Here is a 17,653-nt window from a genome sequence, read left to right on the forward strand (position 1 = left end):
GCCTCCTCCTCTTGTTTTGTTTTGATGCATTCCTTCTCTTCTTCTTTCATAACTCACCTCTAAGCGCTTTTGTTTGTCTGTTATCCTCCGCCACAGCTCCTCTCTTCATCTTGTGAAATGGTGAGGTGTTTGTACAAATCACACAAAGCTCTGGAGAACTCTCTTCTGTGTTCACACAATGATGAACTGTTTCTTTTTATCTTTCCTTTATCTCTGTAATTGTGTCGTCCAATGTGGCGCTGTCAGGCACCGGGCAAGACGAGTCCTTTGTGCGTGGGGTTCATGTGGTTCATGTGGTTCATGTGCCGTGTGCCAGCTGGCCAAGGGGCTTCGAAGCCGGATTCGGCTCTATTCTTCTCTGGATCGGCCACCGTTTTCTGTGCGTTGTAACATCAACCTTGGCTGCTGATGTTGACACTCGTATGCCTTTCCACGTCTTCTTGATGTGTGATCCGTGTGGACATCTCATCTGGATCAATCGGATTAATGCAAATGCATGCAGAGCTCAATGATGAGACCGATCTCTGCTTGCATGTGATCAGCTCTCTTGTGCTTGGGCTTGTTACTACTTGTGCTTATTAATATTCAGATGATGTACAGTTAGGGCTGGGTGGTATGGCCAAGAATACATATCAGGATATTTGCATGCCCCATCTATTCCCGCATTGCCATGGCATGTGTAGAATGGAGCGGGATGGAAATGTCCCAGAATGATGGTCATGTGTGAATTGTAAAAAAACAAACATATTGTCCCACCTTTCCTCCCAAGGAGAAACAGTTTGTTGTGCATGCACACACTCACACACATGCAGAACTACACAATTTCTTCTAATGGAAGCAATCTCAGCAGCCCCTGTTGGCCTTAAACTGTTTGTTGTGGGTTTGACATCTACCACGAGCACACACACACACACACACCTTGGCAATCTCAACACACCTGCTTTCTCTCCGACACACACACTGAGTAGGTAAGGTTGGTCGGTTCTTCTTAATACCTGTTTGTGACGTGCTTCTACCATATGGAGGAAAAAGCCAGAACCAACTTACAACAAGAATATCCTGTATTCATCACAAACAAATATACTTTACACCGTTTGAATCATTAGAATCTTGGCTACAATTTCCACTTTGAAAAGGCTCTGAACACAACTCCAGAAAGTCAGTAAATATGTTATGCAAATTTGTCCCGATAATTGGCACACGGCAGTGCTTTTTGTTTTTTCATTGAAGCTGGAAGCTAACAACAAAACAACTTATGTGCAGGTTTTAGGTGTTGGGGGGGGGGTTCTCAGCCAATCGTCACTCTCAAGCATCATTTTATTCTCTACCCACTTTGCCTTCTGAGTGGCTAAGGGAACATGCAGAGCCAGATTTAGGCAGAAACCTGCAGTTTCTCGGGCACGAGCCCTGCAAAAAAGCCTCCAGTACTCAATCAAAATGAAACTTTCCATGATTACCGACTACACCCTGTCCTATCACGTAAATGTGTTTTTTGGTGATTTATTTCTTCACCAGTAACATATAAACTGGCTTTTACACATCACTGTCCCCTTTATTATCCTGATAAGAACAAACATCCTGGTAGGCCCTGCAAATTAGGCTTGGCCGCAACGAGGTAGGGTTAAACCAAAAGCTCATTACATGGTAAATGATAATAATAAGTATTATCTTATTACCTTACTCACATAACACATAACTGACAGACCATTAGTCTGTTAATCACTTTTGACTGAAGGGCCGTGAAGGAGTGCACGTAAAGCTGGGTCGGGGGATGGGAAAAGGTTGCAGGAGGAAGGCCGCTGTTGAAAGTCAACCATAAGAAATCTTGTTTGGAGCAAGGAGATTTTTTTAGCTAAAAGAAAAAAAGTATTTAAGGCTATTTGAATTCCAGTTTGTAACAACTTGACTTTTACATGACTATGTGGAGAATATCTCTACACGCACGAGAAGAGTTGCATCCTGCAAGGAGAAAAACCTGCTCTGTGTGCGAGATAGCCCGGTGCTCTTGGGTCTTTTGGTCTGAGGAGGGAAGGAATTAGCCTTAGTAATTATGCACAAGTATTATGCTCCCATTCATCACCCTATGTAACGATTCCGCACTCTGAACTCGACCTCAACACAGGAAGTAATGTGTGTTTTATACGGAGCTAGGCAGCAAACGTGTGAGTGATTTCCTATTATGCCAAACAAGATTGGTACAGGCTGTCAGTAATAAGTAAATGTAGTAGTACATTGATATCTACTATGCTTATGTAAAAACACTTTAACACATATATTAAGAAACACAAACAAAGGCCACACACGGTACTGAAATATAAACCCTAACTCAACACCTCCTGCATGGCTCCCTCCAATGCGATCCTGGCATCCAAACCGCGAGCACCACAGAGACAGGGAGAGTAGAGGGCGAGAGTCAAAGTCAAACACCGAAGCCACGAGGCATCGGTGTGCTTTTATTATCCCAAGTCTGGCACCGTGACCAAAGTGTTAGCGGCTGCCACAGAGCTTCCACGTGGGGCAACAGGCTGCAGCCCCACGAGGAGCCACAGTTAATCAGCTTTTCAAGAGGACAAATCTAATACTGACTCCTCGGTCCAGAAGATCTCATTCTAATCAATTAAAAAGCCTCCAAGTGATAGGTAACCAAGTATTACTGAAATAAACATTGTCATTGTTACATGTTTCAAAAAGCCATCAAGAGGTCATGTCTAATCCAATTGTATGTCCCTGTTTCCATCACAATATACAGTACCAGTCATTGAATTGAATGAGTGTGTCCAAACTTTTCATTGGTATTGTACATCAAACTCCTCCCTGCGTTGGAGCTGAATGCAGCTGTGTGATCCCAAATCAGCGGATTAATAAATGGATTACAAGAAGAACTGATCAGTTACCGCTAAAGAAATAGTATCCTCGGTTCGGATGTCTTCTGAAGATGTACTGCTCATTTTTCGTGCCTTGTCCAGCAACCGGTTTCAATTTTCCCGTGTTACAACCATACTGTTTAGTCTCTACTGGAAATGTATGCAGCAGAACCTCTTCTTTAGGTTTAGGAAAACTGCTTTGTTTACGCTAAAGTAACCACGGATTGGCCCATACTGATTTACACAGGTTACGTGACAAATAACGCAATGTCTCCTGGCTGAACGATCTAATTCAAATTCTAATTCTAATTACTTAGAATATGTATTCTCCTTAGGTATCATTTTGCCTTTCCTTGGGACCCTGGTTCCAAACTTTTTCTGTCAGGGTCCCCTATAGGGACAAGACTCCAACAAAAAGGAACAAATGAAGAGTCCTTCCTTCTTTGTTTTGTATTTAAACTCTAAAAATGGTTTTCTTTATAAAAAAAAAGTACATCACTTTAGTCTTCCATGTTTTATTACAGTTTGTAAACATATTTTCACACATAACATTACCTACATTTACTTTTAAAAAGTGCAAATATTTACACATTTAACGGGTAGTTTTTTGCACCATGACTTTTCCACAGTCTGATGCTGCGTGTCGCTCTGTTCCTTTCTCTTCCTTCCTCTTCCTTCCTCTCTGTCTTTTTGCTGTGATTTGAGATCATCACATTGTGCTCGCCATTAAAATAAAATTATTAAATTATTTAAAAATACTTATTCAACGGATTTTTTTTTTCCCACGAAGAATAGCAGCTGCTGATAGCGGCATGAACTGTGTGTCATTTGCACCTGTTATCGGACTGTGTCAAGGTCCAATCTGCAAAACATTTTGCTCTAGTGAGATTACAGGGTGGAAAAAAAGCAAATGTAACAAGGTCCAGAGGTTCTCCTCAAAACCTGACATGACACAGAGCAATAGCGTTTGGGGCGTCTGTCCCAGTTTGTCAGTATGAATGTGAAAGTGCTAATTATTCACTGTAGCTATCCACGCTGATCTTTGTGAATGGGACTGTTTTTCCAACGCAAACAACAAACAGCCAAATGTCTGCAAATAATGTTATTTAGATACACATCAATAAAAAAGGAGCACTGAGACGCTATCCGATTCGCCAGGTCAGGGTAACCATTCATTCTTGGAGGCCCTTCCAGAATCACTTGGCTTCTTTGTCTTATTTGTGCAGATATATTTCATCTGTAGCCCTCCAAAATCTACCACTTTTTAAAAATCTAAATGCAGGCTGCAAAAGCATAATTGTGAACACATAACATAATGATGGGTCTGTATGGTTTAAAGCCTACACAGCTGCTCCCTCTAAATACATCTTGTGAATGCACATCAAGAGAATCAAGTGAAACCTCAGCTTAGGCTGTGCTGTTTCCCAATACCTATTTTTTCACAGGGAGGCATTTGAATAAAAATTGCAGAATAACATTGCCGGTGGCATCTCAAAACCCTTCAAAAAAACAAAGCCAAACTTATTTCAATCTCTATCTGAAAGACACCTGAGTGTGTGTGGAAAGGAGGCAGAGAGAGAGAGGGACAGATGGGCGGATTGTGAAGGAGAGAGCTATCCAGAGAGAGAGAGAGAGAGAGAGAGAGAGCAACAGAAGGGGGAGGATTATGGACTTGTGTTTAGTTGGTGAGACGTAGACACAGCAAGGCAAACAGAGGAGAAGCACAGATGAGTCACTGAGCCTGGAGACTCAGTTATTGACGAGCAGAGATGGAGGGGCAAAGAGAGATGGAGAGAAAATGAACAATGTGGGGGAGGGAGGGATTGGGAGGAGATTGGATGTGAAGAAAGTCTGCAGATAGAAAGTTGCACTGAGTTTCTAAATGGATGCCTTTATTGATTATTGTTCATATCTTATTAGTATTAATATGTGACAATTTGCTGCTTTGTCTTTGTTTCCCATCTAGAGATTTAGAGTTGTGGCCATTTTTGGACTAAACAATCGATGACTGGTTTAGTTTTTTGAGTGTGTAGGTCAAAGAAAGAAATGAAATCACTGAGCCGGGGGAGGCTTAGGAAAACCGATCGGAATATCCTCGTTCAAGTCGCGCATTGGATGTTCTTTCACATGTGTTTGTTAACTTTGTTGCATGGACAGTGGTACATACAGTATATTATAATTATAGTAGCCTATATTGTAGTTTAAAAAAAGACAATAAATTCACTGTTTAATCAGATGTTTTGCTAAAACAATAGATATATCAAAAACACATTTTGACATCCATTTGACGGATTGGAAGACGTCTGCAAATAAACTAAATGGGGAAGGATGGAGTGAGAGAGAATGGCTGGCCTGAAGTCTGTCTGCCTCTAAGTGCTCTGTATATATCGCCTTGCCTTAGTAAACAACATTATTCCTCTTCATTGGGCCATATTTGAATGGCCTGATCCCCACAGTATGCAGATTGGTGTCGCTCCATTATGTAAGCTCTCCCTCTCATTATGTAAGCAGTCTCCTCCACTCCTCCTTCCTTCTTCTCTCTCATTCGTCACTCTCTCCTTATCTTTTTCATCTCCTCTCCTTTTGGTCATTGATCACAGCTTCCTCCCTCTCCATGCATCATCTCCTCTGCTTTTTGCCTCTCTACATGAGTCCTCTCTCCTGTCCCTCCTTCATTATGTTACCCTTTCTCCGCTCTATTTCTTCTCAAGTACTTTTTCTTTCCCTCTCTCACAAACAGCTCCTTTTTGGCTCTCTTTTGGCTCTTTCTTAAGTGATGTTTAAATCCTGTCTCTGCATCATACAATACTAATTTAATCATTTTCTATTAATATCCATGCAGAATATTTTGGGCTTTTATTTCCCCATAAGCTATCCAGGACCTCATGGATGTATGGTGGTTACATTACATGTTTTTAGCTGACTTACATTGCATCATAACGCATTTGTTACATTTTGCCTGGGGAGCAATTAGGGGTTGGGTGTCTTGCTCAGGGATACGTCGACATGGCACATGGGGCAGCTGGGATTCAAACCACTAACCTTCCGGTTCCCAGCGCACCGCACTACTCCATCCGGCACCATCACCCGATGGTTAAAGGAGAATTGTTCAAGACACTAAACATTTTTTAAATTTGATTTATAAATAATAATAATGTCACTTAGTTAAGTATTGAGTCTGCCATCTGATTATGTATAGCCTTTTACAACATTTATCTGATATATGATGAGAAATGTTTGTGAATTTATATCCTTTAATTTACTTACAGTCTGTCTTACAGTTCTTTTAGCAGCTGACCACTCAGAGCTCCTTCTGCTGCCCTGCATTCTTAAAATACATTAATTTATGTTAGATTATAATTACTGTGGCTAAGTAATTAAGGCTCCATTAGGCGAATTCCTCACTTGTGAAATTTGTACACACTTAAGTTGCATGGCGGGAAAACAAAGCACTAACGCCAAGTCGTAGATGATTATTAACATTGTGAATTTGTTAGTATGGACACACCATCATATAATGACCTGGAGAGTTTATTTTAAAGATCTTTCATTTTTTTCTAGGATGAGTAATAGGAAAGGTTCTCCTTCCTGCTTTAGTGAACTTTGAGGGCCCCCTACTGGCAAAATTGGAGTTGAAGTATTTCACTGTCACTACTGCACTACTACTACTGCAAGGTGCTTTTCACTTCACTTTGAATTTTTAAACGATGTTAATAAAATAGTAACGCAAACTATCTAAATACTTTGGATACTAGTGCCAAATAAAAAGCTTACATGAGTATACAAACTCAAATTAAAATGAAACAAAATGCACCTTTAACCTCTGAATTGCCTTAATGTTGAAATGTGCCTTGCCTCGCTTGCCTTATACAGTCACCTATCAATCACTCCCCCTCTCGTCTCTTTCAGGTGCCCCAGTGGGTTGAACGGTCACATCCTTCCATTCAGCCCGATGATCAGGTATTCGGATCCAGACACACACGGCCAGCCCCCGACACCACCTCAGAACCAGATGTGACGTGATACAAGCGTTGTGTGGGAAGCCAGAGGAGGAAAAGCCGCCTTGGTGTCCAGCCACCGTTGGATTCAGGTCTGGCTCCAGGCCTTGAACCCTGCTCGGGATCGGTGCTAAAATGAAGCTGGGAACCTTGAATCAGAGCAGTCGGAAGGGAGTATGTTCTGGAATCTCTTCTTATTTTTTTGAAGAAAGTATCCAATGATCTGATGGAGCTCTTAAGGGTCCAGCAGGGATCTTTGGCATCTGTATTTGATAGTTGGCGGAATCCATGCCAACACTTATTGTTGCTCTGGGAACACACTGAACGGATTTCTGGATTACTGACGATACCCTTTCATCACATTTTTCCAGGATCTTTTTGTTTGTGGTTTATTGATGGTTTGGTGGCACTGCACCTCTCGTTTCCCCCAGCGTACAGTCAAATGCCAAAGGGTTTCTACAGCATCGTGACGGCATCACAACAGAAATGGGAGAATGTGCAGACTCCCAAAAGCACACCTCTCTATTGTCGATTGACAGTCAGAGAGAAAACCAATGTTGGGTCTTGGATTAAAAATACAAGCACATTGTCAAGCGTCTTGTCTCAAAGCATCAACAACAACAAACTGTCAAACTATCAGTGAATTTCTCTGGCACTTTAAACATATGTCTTCACCTACTCTCTCTATCTCATTTTCATGAACAACTGAAAAGTATACTCTCCAGTATTACCAGTCGAACTCTTCTGGCTCCAAATGACTTAGATAGTGTTGAAATAATCAGTGTGTTTGCGTTCACGGTGGACTGGTTCTCTTTGTGTTGGGAGTATTAAAAAAGAAAAACCTTAGTGTCCCGAGAATAGAGAGCCATCAAGAACTCCTAAGCCCAGCTTGAAGCAATGATGTATGGCTCTGATGTATGGTTTGATGTGGAATCCTGATTTTTAGTTTGACACTGGAAGACAACTGTACCTGTAAGAAACACTGGTGAACACTGGCGCTTAAGTTAAATGTAATAAGCGGTTTTAAAAGATGGACCGGCAGAACTTGCACTGTCCCGTCCACGCCCTCCCCCCCTTTTGCTCCCCCTTTGCAGTTTGACAGTGTCTGTGTTTGTATGTGACATACACCTAACAGTCTTCAATGGTTTGATACCCATGATTTACTTTGAATATTACGAAACAGATTACCACAATAAGGAGAAAAGAAATCACAGCAACATGCAAGATGGGGATTTTATGCTTTCATAGATACAATTATGTGGATTTATAATGAAATAAAAAGGTATTTTTCTTGGAAAAAAGTCTTTAAAAGTCTGTGTTATTCAGATTTTAACCAAACTGTCCATGTCCTTGACCGATTCACTTTATTTATTTGGTGAGTAGTAGTTTCTTTTTCACAACAGGATATTTGTTGATATCATGTTGATTGTTTCATGAAAAAATGCCTCATCCTTGCGATGAAGAGTAACACAATGAAAAACTCCTTACGACGTACACCTTGTGTGTTTAATTTGTGCGTTTAATGTTTTTTTGCATGTTTCCATGCGAAAAAAGTATCAGAAGAGGATTGATGTTTCTGAGCTTTAGATTTGGATAAGAAACCCACTACATAAAAAAAAAAAATCAAACACTACACAAATTATTTACATTCTAGTGTCTTAATTGTGTGCCTCAAAAATGTTCCAGATAAGTTGTGCATTTTAATATCAAAAATATTAGTACCTGGAAGTAATTGGTATTGCACTAGTGAACATGGAATACTTCATGTCTGTTTATTTACTAATGTCTTAATTGATTTCTTTGGGGTTTAACAATCTATCAAATATTAAATTGAGCTCCACCTTTTCCAGCTGCCACATTGAGGGAGGGATGAACTTTTTAATGCATCAATCAATACTTATATTATCATGTCTTCTGACTACTGCAGCGTGAAACTGAATTACCCATATATTCTGAAGCAGCAGTATTTTCCAATAACCTTTTGAAATCTGCCCCCTAAAGTTAAAATCATCACACATGAGGACGCAGTGACAGGAAAGGCTGTTGTACAATTATGTCTTTGACTCACAACGCCGTGGTTTGGTGCACTAACAACCGTTTCTGTCCTGCTTTGAACCAACAACTGTCTGTGGTTGTTGGCCTTTAATACAGAAGCTGGATTCTCGTAGAAGTTCTTTGGCTCTGGTACACTGATGGTTTCGCAGCGAGGGGTGAGCTGCATTTCTCTTGAATCTGCGGACTGGGTTCTTTCCATAGAGATGCTGCCTGTGTCTTTGGCCCAAAGTAGCACTAAGCTACCAATGTTTCTACCTACCTACGTTGTCCAATTCTCGTCGTATATGGGAGTAATGTTGTTTGGTCCACAGTTGAGTGTTTTTGAGTTGTGTTGGAGCATGTAAATATAGCATTCCGCGCTTCTGTTTACATTGTTCTTTTGGGATTTCTATGAGGTGCTGTTAACCCTCAGAGCCGGTCTGTGGGTCTGAAGTGGTTTTAAGCCTAGTCTTAAATGAGGTGACAATGGGGGGGGGGGGGGGGGTCAATGTTTCTGACCCCCGGAAGGTGGTTCCACTAAAGAGGAGCTTGATAACTGAAGGCTCTGGCTCACATCCTTCTTTTTAAGACTGTAAACCCAGCATTTATGAAGCGCAGCTCTCCAGGTCAATATGGTGTAATAAGTATCCTACGATACCTCACCAGCAAGTGCTTTGTAAGTGAGAAGGAGCATTTTAAATCCTATTTAATACAGGCGTATTATGATCCCTTAGTTCTTAGTTCTTGTTAATACACATGCTGCAGCATTCTCGATCCATTGGAGAAACCGATTAGAGGAGCGTAATAATAGCAATTGCAGTAATGTATTTTAGAAGTTAAAAAATGCATAAACTAATTTTTCTACATCGCTTTGAAAAACAGGATGTGCCAGATTTTTTAACTAGTTCAAAGATCAACAATTCTTTACACTGCTGCAGGGCGGAGAGATGTGTTCATGGTTGCAGTAAATGTGAACTATAGCTACTTTAAAAAATGAACTGCTCACACCACTTAAGTGGGAATGTGTGTATGAGTGAAGCATAGTTTGATTCTCATATTAGCACAATTAGTCTGCTTTCATTCTCGTTTACTACTTTTTTAGTCTGCAGACTGCTGTGAACTCAGTGGGATTTACATATCAGAAGACTTTCCCAAGTTGCAGTCTTGTCAATACAAGATTCATTTATACAAGATTACAAGTTTAATCCTGTATTGCCATACCAGATTTAATTAACATACAAAAACATAATTATTTAACAGCAATGATGTTAGCAATATTTTTAATGGTTTTAGTACAACAATTCACTAATTCTTCTAAATCAAAAGTATATAAAAAAAGAAAAGATGTTCTGCTAAAAAGAACATCTCGGCTGAGGAGCCACTGCTTTCTGCAATCCACAGGCCACAGAGTAGCCCGTTGACTATCCCATAGTGACTATCTAGAACAATGGGTGCCTACAGGTATTTATACAGATCAGTAAAGGTGTGAAAGGCAGTGTCCACGCCCCTAGACATGTGACTTGAATGATATGTATTTTTGACTGAGAGGAAACATATCCACAAATCAGAAGTCCTCATCGTGTGGCATTGAATTCTATTGAGCATTGTTTTTTAACGTGACGATCGTCCCATCCCCTCCATATCTCTATTCAATTCACGCATGGATTTTTTTTAACCACAAGTAACCACTCGAGCAAAATCAATTCTGCCTTAAATGGAGCAATCACTTTTTCTCGTCCCTGTCAAACAATATGTGAAGGTGTTTTTCAACTATATTGGAAATCATTTCGGTTGTCATCATTGTTATTATACAATGGGCTAAAAGTAGAAAAACAAATGTGGAAATATCAGAAATTCTACTTTTTGTCTCCTGGAGGTTTCTCCTAGTGTTTGATCGAGATCAGGTGGCAAGCTCAGCTCTGGCGGGAGGACCAGAGACAGATGTCAACTTGTGCTACAGCTCACACGCCATGGGGAGTGTGAGTTATTAGCCGTAGTACTGAAGAGTGAAGGAGCAAGGCAGCATGTGAAATGAGTTACATGCTGTTTAATGGGCTGCAGCTGAGCAGCCGATGACATGTCTTTCTGGAAATATAATGTTAACAGTGCATATTGACATTGTCCTATAAAAAAACACAGCAATTGCAGATCTTTCATCACGTTACCTGAGACAGTGAGACGGAGAGGCTGGCTCTCAGATGAAGATGAAGTTATGGGAGAAAACATGGAGGTGATAAACACAGCGGTACTCCCCTTGGTGGGTGGGGTCAGCAGCAGTGAACTGGAAGTGGGCAGAGTGATTGACAGCAGCCAGGGTGTAGTTCTGCAATGCAGCTGACGTTTTCCAAATAAGCTGGAAGGAGCCTCCTGGCTGCTGTGGCAGGATGGAGCAGCTGATGGTGTACTTGGAGCCAATGAGAACCTGAAATCCCTTCTGCATGGCGTTGGATACCCCCTCAGTGTGTGTGGTGAAGGAGATGTTTGGCTGAACCAGAAAACCTGAAGACAAATGAATGAAAGGAAACGTTCAGTATTTTTCAAAGCTAGTATCACATGATTTTATGTTCAAGTGAAAACAATGTGGACACTCATTTCTCCTTTCAAACCAACTTTTCACCCTTAAAGTATGTCCACTCATTAGAATTAAGTAGTATAACATGTCATAACGAGTATTGTTTAGGGTTTTAAATGTCATTTTCTACAACGGATCTGCTCAGTTGGGTTAAGAGAAATAAGTATATCAACTAACATAAATAATGTAACATAAATACAGAAAAGATGCCGAAAATAATTAATTAAGTTACTTTTTAACAGTAGTCAGGTTTAAAGCTCTCCCATGTAATCTACGCTTTAGTCATCACATATATATCACAAAAAGCAGGAATGACGTGCAAACAATTTTATCATTCATACAGCATTTTGTGAGACTGGCTTAGTCCGATACAAGTACTTTTCGCAAATGAATGAATTTTGAAGTTTCTTTCATTATGGAAGGACCCTACAGAAAAATACTTCATTCTTTTCTTTCCCTGTTGATAGATCTGGGCCAGTACAGAGAAGCTTTGGCTTAACTCGCCCTAACAAGCAATATCGTGCTCAATTCAAGATAAAGTCTAGGCCAGAAGTTGCTGCAAAACAGTGGAAGGAATAATTGTGAAAAATGACCGACTTTGTCAATCTGTAAATTAAAATACTAATAATATCACACAATTATCTTTTGGTTACAATGCTGCGGAGCTATTTGGAGAAACTGTAGTGGGCATTTCTATGAGCAGCCAGCGCTGTCATGTAAATCTACAAATATTGATAACATTACTGTAGATTAATTTCTAACATAAATGTGAATTAAGATATTAGATTAAGATTTAAACTATTTTGTGCACCACAACTAAAAAGGTAAAGACGTCTATTTAAACCTGTAGCTTTTTTTGCTCCTAAATCATACAAGATGTAAGAAAACCCCTTAACTACACATTAATATAAAATACACAAGTGGTCCGACTGGAATGCTGGTAAATTATGCTTTAACCAGCTGTCTTTTCTGCTTTTTGGCAGCTTAAACTAGGTTGCTTTTAACCTAGATTGTGACTTCAGCTTCATGTTTATTGTGTCATTTTGCATTGCCTCAATAGGAGTTGATCTTGTTTGTCAAACGATACCTGCTCTGCAGCAGGACAGGCTAGCAGCAATTACCATGGTGATCTACCCCAGTAAGAAGCAAACCACTGCTCAAGAACCTAAACCGGGTTGGTTACCTCACTGACCTGACTTGCATTGGAATTACCGGGTTGTATGAATGCACACTCCCTGAGTATGGAATCACACTCGCCACAGGATGGTTGGACATGCCATGCATTTAGTTGGGACATTTCATTTGTTTCAATTGAAAGGGCAGCCCCACAGTCCAACTGTCGACACACTACTGCTGCAGACTTCAAGTCCCACGGATCCTTGTCCACCTGTCTCCATTCTCCCTCGTGCTTCATCTCAAGTCTACCAATACAGCCGTGGGAGCCGTCAACCAATCCGATGTCATCAAGTACTGTACGGATAAAAGAAAGTTATTAAATAAGAGGGAGAGTGGCTGGCTTTAGAGTAAAGTTGGAACAAAATCAAACTGCAGCTCTTCTTCTACCTGAGCAGGTGAGTCCAACAGCGTTGCCAGGTGAGCATGTGCTACCGAGCTTCCACAGTCCAGCAGAGCAGACTCGTGGCCTACACACCGGAACTCTTTGGTCCAAATTGGAGCCTTACCGCCGCCATAGAGAGCCCCGTGGAGGACAGAAGGGGCCGCACAGCCAAGTTCCCTGCAGACCACCTCTGCATCCTGCTGGTCAAAGTCATCTTCACACACTGAGGACCACGACTGGTCAGACTTCACCTCCAGTCTGCCTGAACACAGACTGGTCCCATTCACCAACCTGACAACATTGGGCTCTGAGCAGACAGAAGTATTTGTTAGAAATAGATGATGACCAGTTCCAGTTTTATCATTCTTTTGTATGTTTGCCTATCAACATCAATACTCCAACAGCAGGACTATGGTTTTACAGAATTCAGAGACAATCAGAACCATTTTGGTGCATTAAGTGTTGCAGTTTAACAAGTAAACTGAAAGTGACTTTCCCCAAAATGCATCTGTAATTGCTCCTTGTAATTTTCGTAGATGGTTAGTAATCATAGTTTAAAATAATAAAATAAAAACAAACTCAAACTGCTGAATCCTTCTCAAGGTGTTTGACGCATCTAGTTACCTGCTGTCGCACTGCGCCATTAATCTGTGCACACTTAATTACCTCATCATTGTTTACAAACCATGCAAGGCTCTATTAATATAAAAAACTCATATCAAAGCTACAGTTCCTTTACCTGAGCAGGTGAGTCCAACAGCTTTGCCAGAAGAGCAGGTGCTTCTAGCTGAGCTGTCACTGTCACCAGAGAGCGCCCCCTGGAGGACTAAAAGGGCCCCACAGCCAAGTTCCCTGCAGACCACATCTGCATCCTGCTGGTTAAAGTTATCTTCACACACTGGGGACCACGACTGGTTGGACTGGTCAGACTTCATCTCCAGTCTGCCTGAACACAGACTGGTCCCATTCACCATTCTGATAGAGTCTGATGAAGAAATGCACAGACAAAAACATGCAGTCAGAGGATTAGCCATGGTTTAACTCTGAGTCAGGAACGGCTTCTCTACTAGGTAGAATCCTCTCATCGGACACCCGGTGCTGGCTGACACATTTTTTACAGGGCCATGCGCCACATCGGGCTTTAGGTAAGAGGTTGCAAAGTATCCCTGGCTCAGACACCCCCTCCTCCCCCCAACCCCTGCAGGGAGGGACGCGGCTATCTGTACATTTCAGGCTGTAGATTATTTTACCAGGAGGAAGCGGAGCAGTTCAGTGGCCTTTAGAAGTATGGAGGATGTATATCCTCCAACAACAAGCCTACTTGTGAATAAGTGTGTTTGTGATGTGGCTGCTGGTGTGGTTACCTGAACACTTGATCTTCAGAACGGTAGAACGAACTACCCGACCACTACTCTTGACTCGCAGTGTTCCTTTAACGGAAATCGATGGCAAAGTCTGAAGAACCGACCAACAGTCCAGATGTTTACAAACCATGTCTGCTAACTGAAGGTCCCAATTATTAGAGTCATCTACTTCCATCCAATCTCCCCGCTGCTTGACCACCACACCATCACAGCGACTGGATCCTCCCAACAACTGGACATCAGTAATCTCTGAATACAGGTAAAACAGCAATTAGTTGAAATCATTTTTTTCTGTCTGGAAACCTGGGAGGACTCCTAAAAGGGAAAGAGATGACAAGAACAAAATATATTAAAGGCTGATAATAAAAGCTTGTCAAGAAAATTCACAGTTTGTTATAGAGGAATGATGACACAAACAAGCCATTAACAGTTAGGGGCATAGCCAGGTGGGACCAGCATGCACCTGGGTGACAGATAGTTTTACCAGTGAGACATGCCCCTCTCAGTCGACGCTCCGCCCCCTACGCCACATTAGGGTCAAAAGTCTGAATGTTAAAAAAAAGATCTGAACGCAAAAAAAAGTTTTGAACCTGAAAATATAAAATCTGCAACCGAAAAATATAAAATAAAAAATAAATACAAGTGAAGAATGAAAAAAAAATGTATTAAAAAAAATAATAAAACTGAGTCAAAACTATTCAACCCGAAAATATTTTTCATCCACTTATTTTTATTTTGAGTACAGTGTTGTATTTTTCAATGTACAACAACAAAACTTAAACTTTCCGGTTCACATTTCTTTTTCAAATGAACAAAACCTTTGACCGGGATTTGGCTCCATAGAGAACCTCCAAACTAATGTTATCCCATGCCTTCTGCAACTCAAGCCATTGGCTTTCCTTTGAATGATAGTTCAATGGACAATAGACAATAGATCTGTCCTGTTTATTTTCCAACTCGCCCCAAATTTACTCAATGGGTTTGAGGTCCGGACTTTCAAGGGGTCTATCTATATTTTCAATGTTCCGGCAGATTCCTTCTGTCGCAGGTAGTTCCGGCAATAGTTAGAAGAATATTTAGGGTCATTGTCGTCTTGGAAAAGAAATCCTGGCCCAATAAGACGATTCCCAGATGGTACTCCGTGCCTCACCAGAATGTTGTGGTATACTTTCTTGTTGATGATCATCATTTTTCACTTAGTCACCAGAGCCCCGTTCCTCGTACGTGGCTAGCTGAGTTAGCCGGATCATTTTCAGGATGAGATTACTTAGATCAGGCTTTTCGGTTCCCCGGAGTAGGTTTGGCTAAATCACCATAGCAACACATCAAAAAACTTGAACCTGCTCTGGCACAGGTTCATTTTAGCCAGCTGGATTAGTTCGCCATTCCCCGACAAAAAAGGGCAGCTCACTTGCTCATTGATGAAGGAGAGATATCAGTTAGATTAACGTTTTATAGCCAGAGTTCTCCGAGATCACAAAGACATCGCGATGACGTCATGTACCAGCGGTATCAACGCTGATGACAAGGAATCATTTATTTGCAAGGAGATTTTGTGATGAACACCACACGCTGCAGCAGAGCATCCACTGTCCCACAGACTGTCTCTATACAGTCTCACATACTGTCCCACAGACTGTCTCTATACAGTCTCACATACTGTCCCACAGACTGTCTCTATACGATCTCACACACTGTCTCACATACTGTCCCACAGACTGTCTCTATACGATCTCACACACTGTCTCACATACTGTCCCACAGACTGTCTCTATACGGTCTCACACACTGTCTCACATACTGCCCCACAGACTGTCTCTATACGGTCTCACACACTGTCTCACATACTGCCCCACAGACTGTCTCTATACGGTCTCACACACTGTCTCACATACTGTCCCACAGACTGTCTCTATACGGTCTCACACACTGTCTCACATACTGCCCCACAGACTGTCTCTATACGGTCTCACACACTGTCTCACATACTGCCCCACAGACTGTCTCTATACGGTCTCACACACTGTCTCACATACTGTCCCACAGACTGTCTCTATACGATCTCACACACTGTCTCACATACTGTCCCACAGACTGTCTCTATACGGTCTCACACACTGTCTCACATACTGCCCCACAGACTGTCTCTATACGGTCTCACACACTGTCTCACATACTGCCCCACAGACTGTCTCTATACGGTCTCACACACTGTCTCACATACTGTCCCACAGACTGTCTCTATACGGTCTCACACACTGTCTCACATACTGCCCCACAGACTGTCTCTATACGGTCTCACACACTGTCTCACATACTGCCCCACAGACTGTCTCTATACGGTCTCACACACTGTCTCACATACTGTCCCACAGACTGTCTCTATACGGTCTCACACACTGTCTCACATACTGCCCCACAGACTGTCTCTATACGGTCTCACACACTGTCTCACAAACTGTCCCACAGACTGTCTCTATACGGTCTCACACACTGTCTCACATACTGCCCCACAGACTGTCTCTATACGGTCTCACACACTGTCTCACAAACTGTCCCACAGACTGTCTCTATACGGTCTCACACACTGTCTCACATACTGCCCCACAGACGGTCTCTATACGATCTCACACACCGTCTCACATACTGTCCCACAGACTGTCTCTATACGATCTCACACACTGTCTCACATACTGTCCCACAGACTATCTCTATACGGTCTCACACACTGTCTCACATACTGTCCCACAGACTGTCTCTATACGGTCTCACACACTGTCCCACAGACTGTCTCACATACTGTCCCACGGACTGTCTCTATACGATCTCACATACTGTCCCACAGACTGTCTCTATACGGTCTCACACACTGTCTCACATACTGTCCCATGGACTGTCTCTATACGGTCTCACACACTGTCCCACAGACTGTCTCACATACTGTCCCACGGACTGTCTCTATACGATCTCACACACTGTCTCACATACTGTCCCACAGACTGTCTCTATACAATCTCACACACTGTCTCACATACTGTCCCACAGACTGTCTCTATACGATCTCACACACTGTCTCACACACTGTCCCACAGACTGTCTCACATACTGTCCCACGGACTGTCTCTATAGGGTCTCACAGACCGTACATGTCTGTACAGTGTTGCGATTCAGATAACATCTGGAAAGCCGCTGCATGTCATGCTCTTCATAAAGTTCTGTTTAGTTGTCGCTTAATAAACTTCTGCATGTTCCACGTTTCACTG

At 41.9% G+C, this 17,653-nt stretch overlaps 1 protein-coding gene across 8 annotated transcripts in view; it reads left to right on the forward strand.

The window, feature by feature from the left end:
* Positions 1-8,371, forward strand: part of si:cabz01090165.1 (uncharacterized protein LOC100333421 homolog) — a 268,340-nt gene extending 259,969 nt beyond the window's left edge. For all 8 annotated transcript variants that reach the window (XM_062561286.1, XM_037462755.2, XM_062561289.1 and 5 more), the window contains one exon: positions 6,774-8,371. The gene's annotated coding sequence lies outside the window, so the exon portion shown is untranslated. The remainder of the gene's footprint in view (positions 1-6,773) is intronic.
* Positions 8,372-17,653: the final 9,282 nt, after the last annotated feature.

This window comes from Pungitius pungitius, chromosome 3 (assembly GCF_949316345.1).
Source record: "Pungitius pungitius chromosome 3, fPunPun2.1, whole genome shotgun sequence".
Lineage (NCBI taxonomy): Eukaryota > Metazoa > Chordata > Actinopteri > Perciformes > Gasterosteidae > Pungitius > Pungitius pungitius.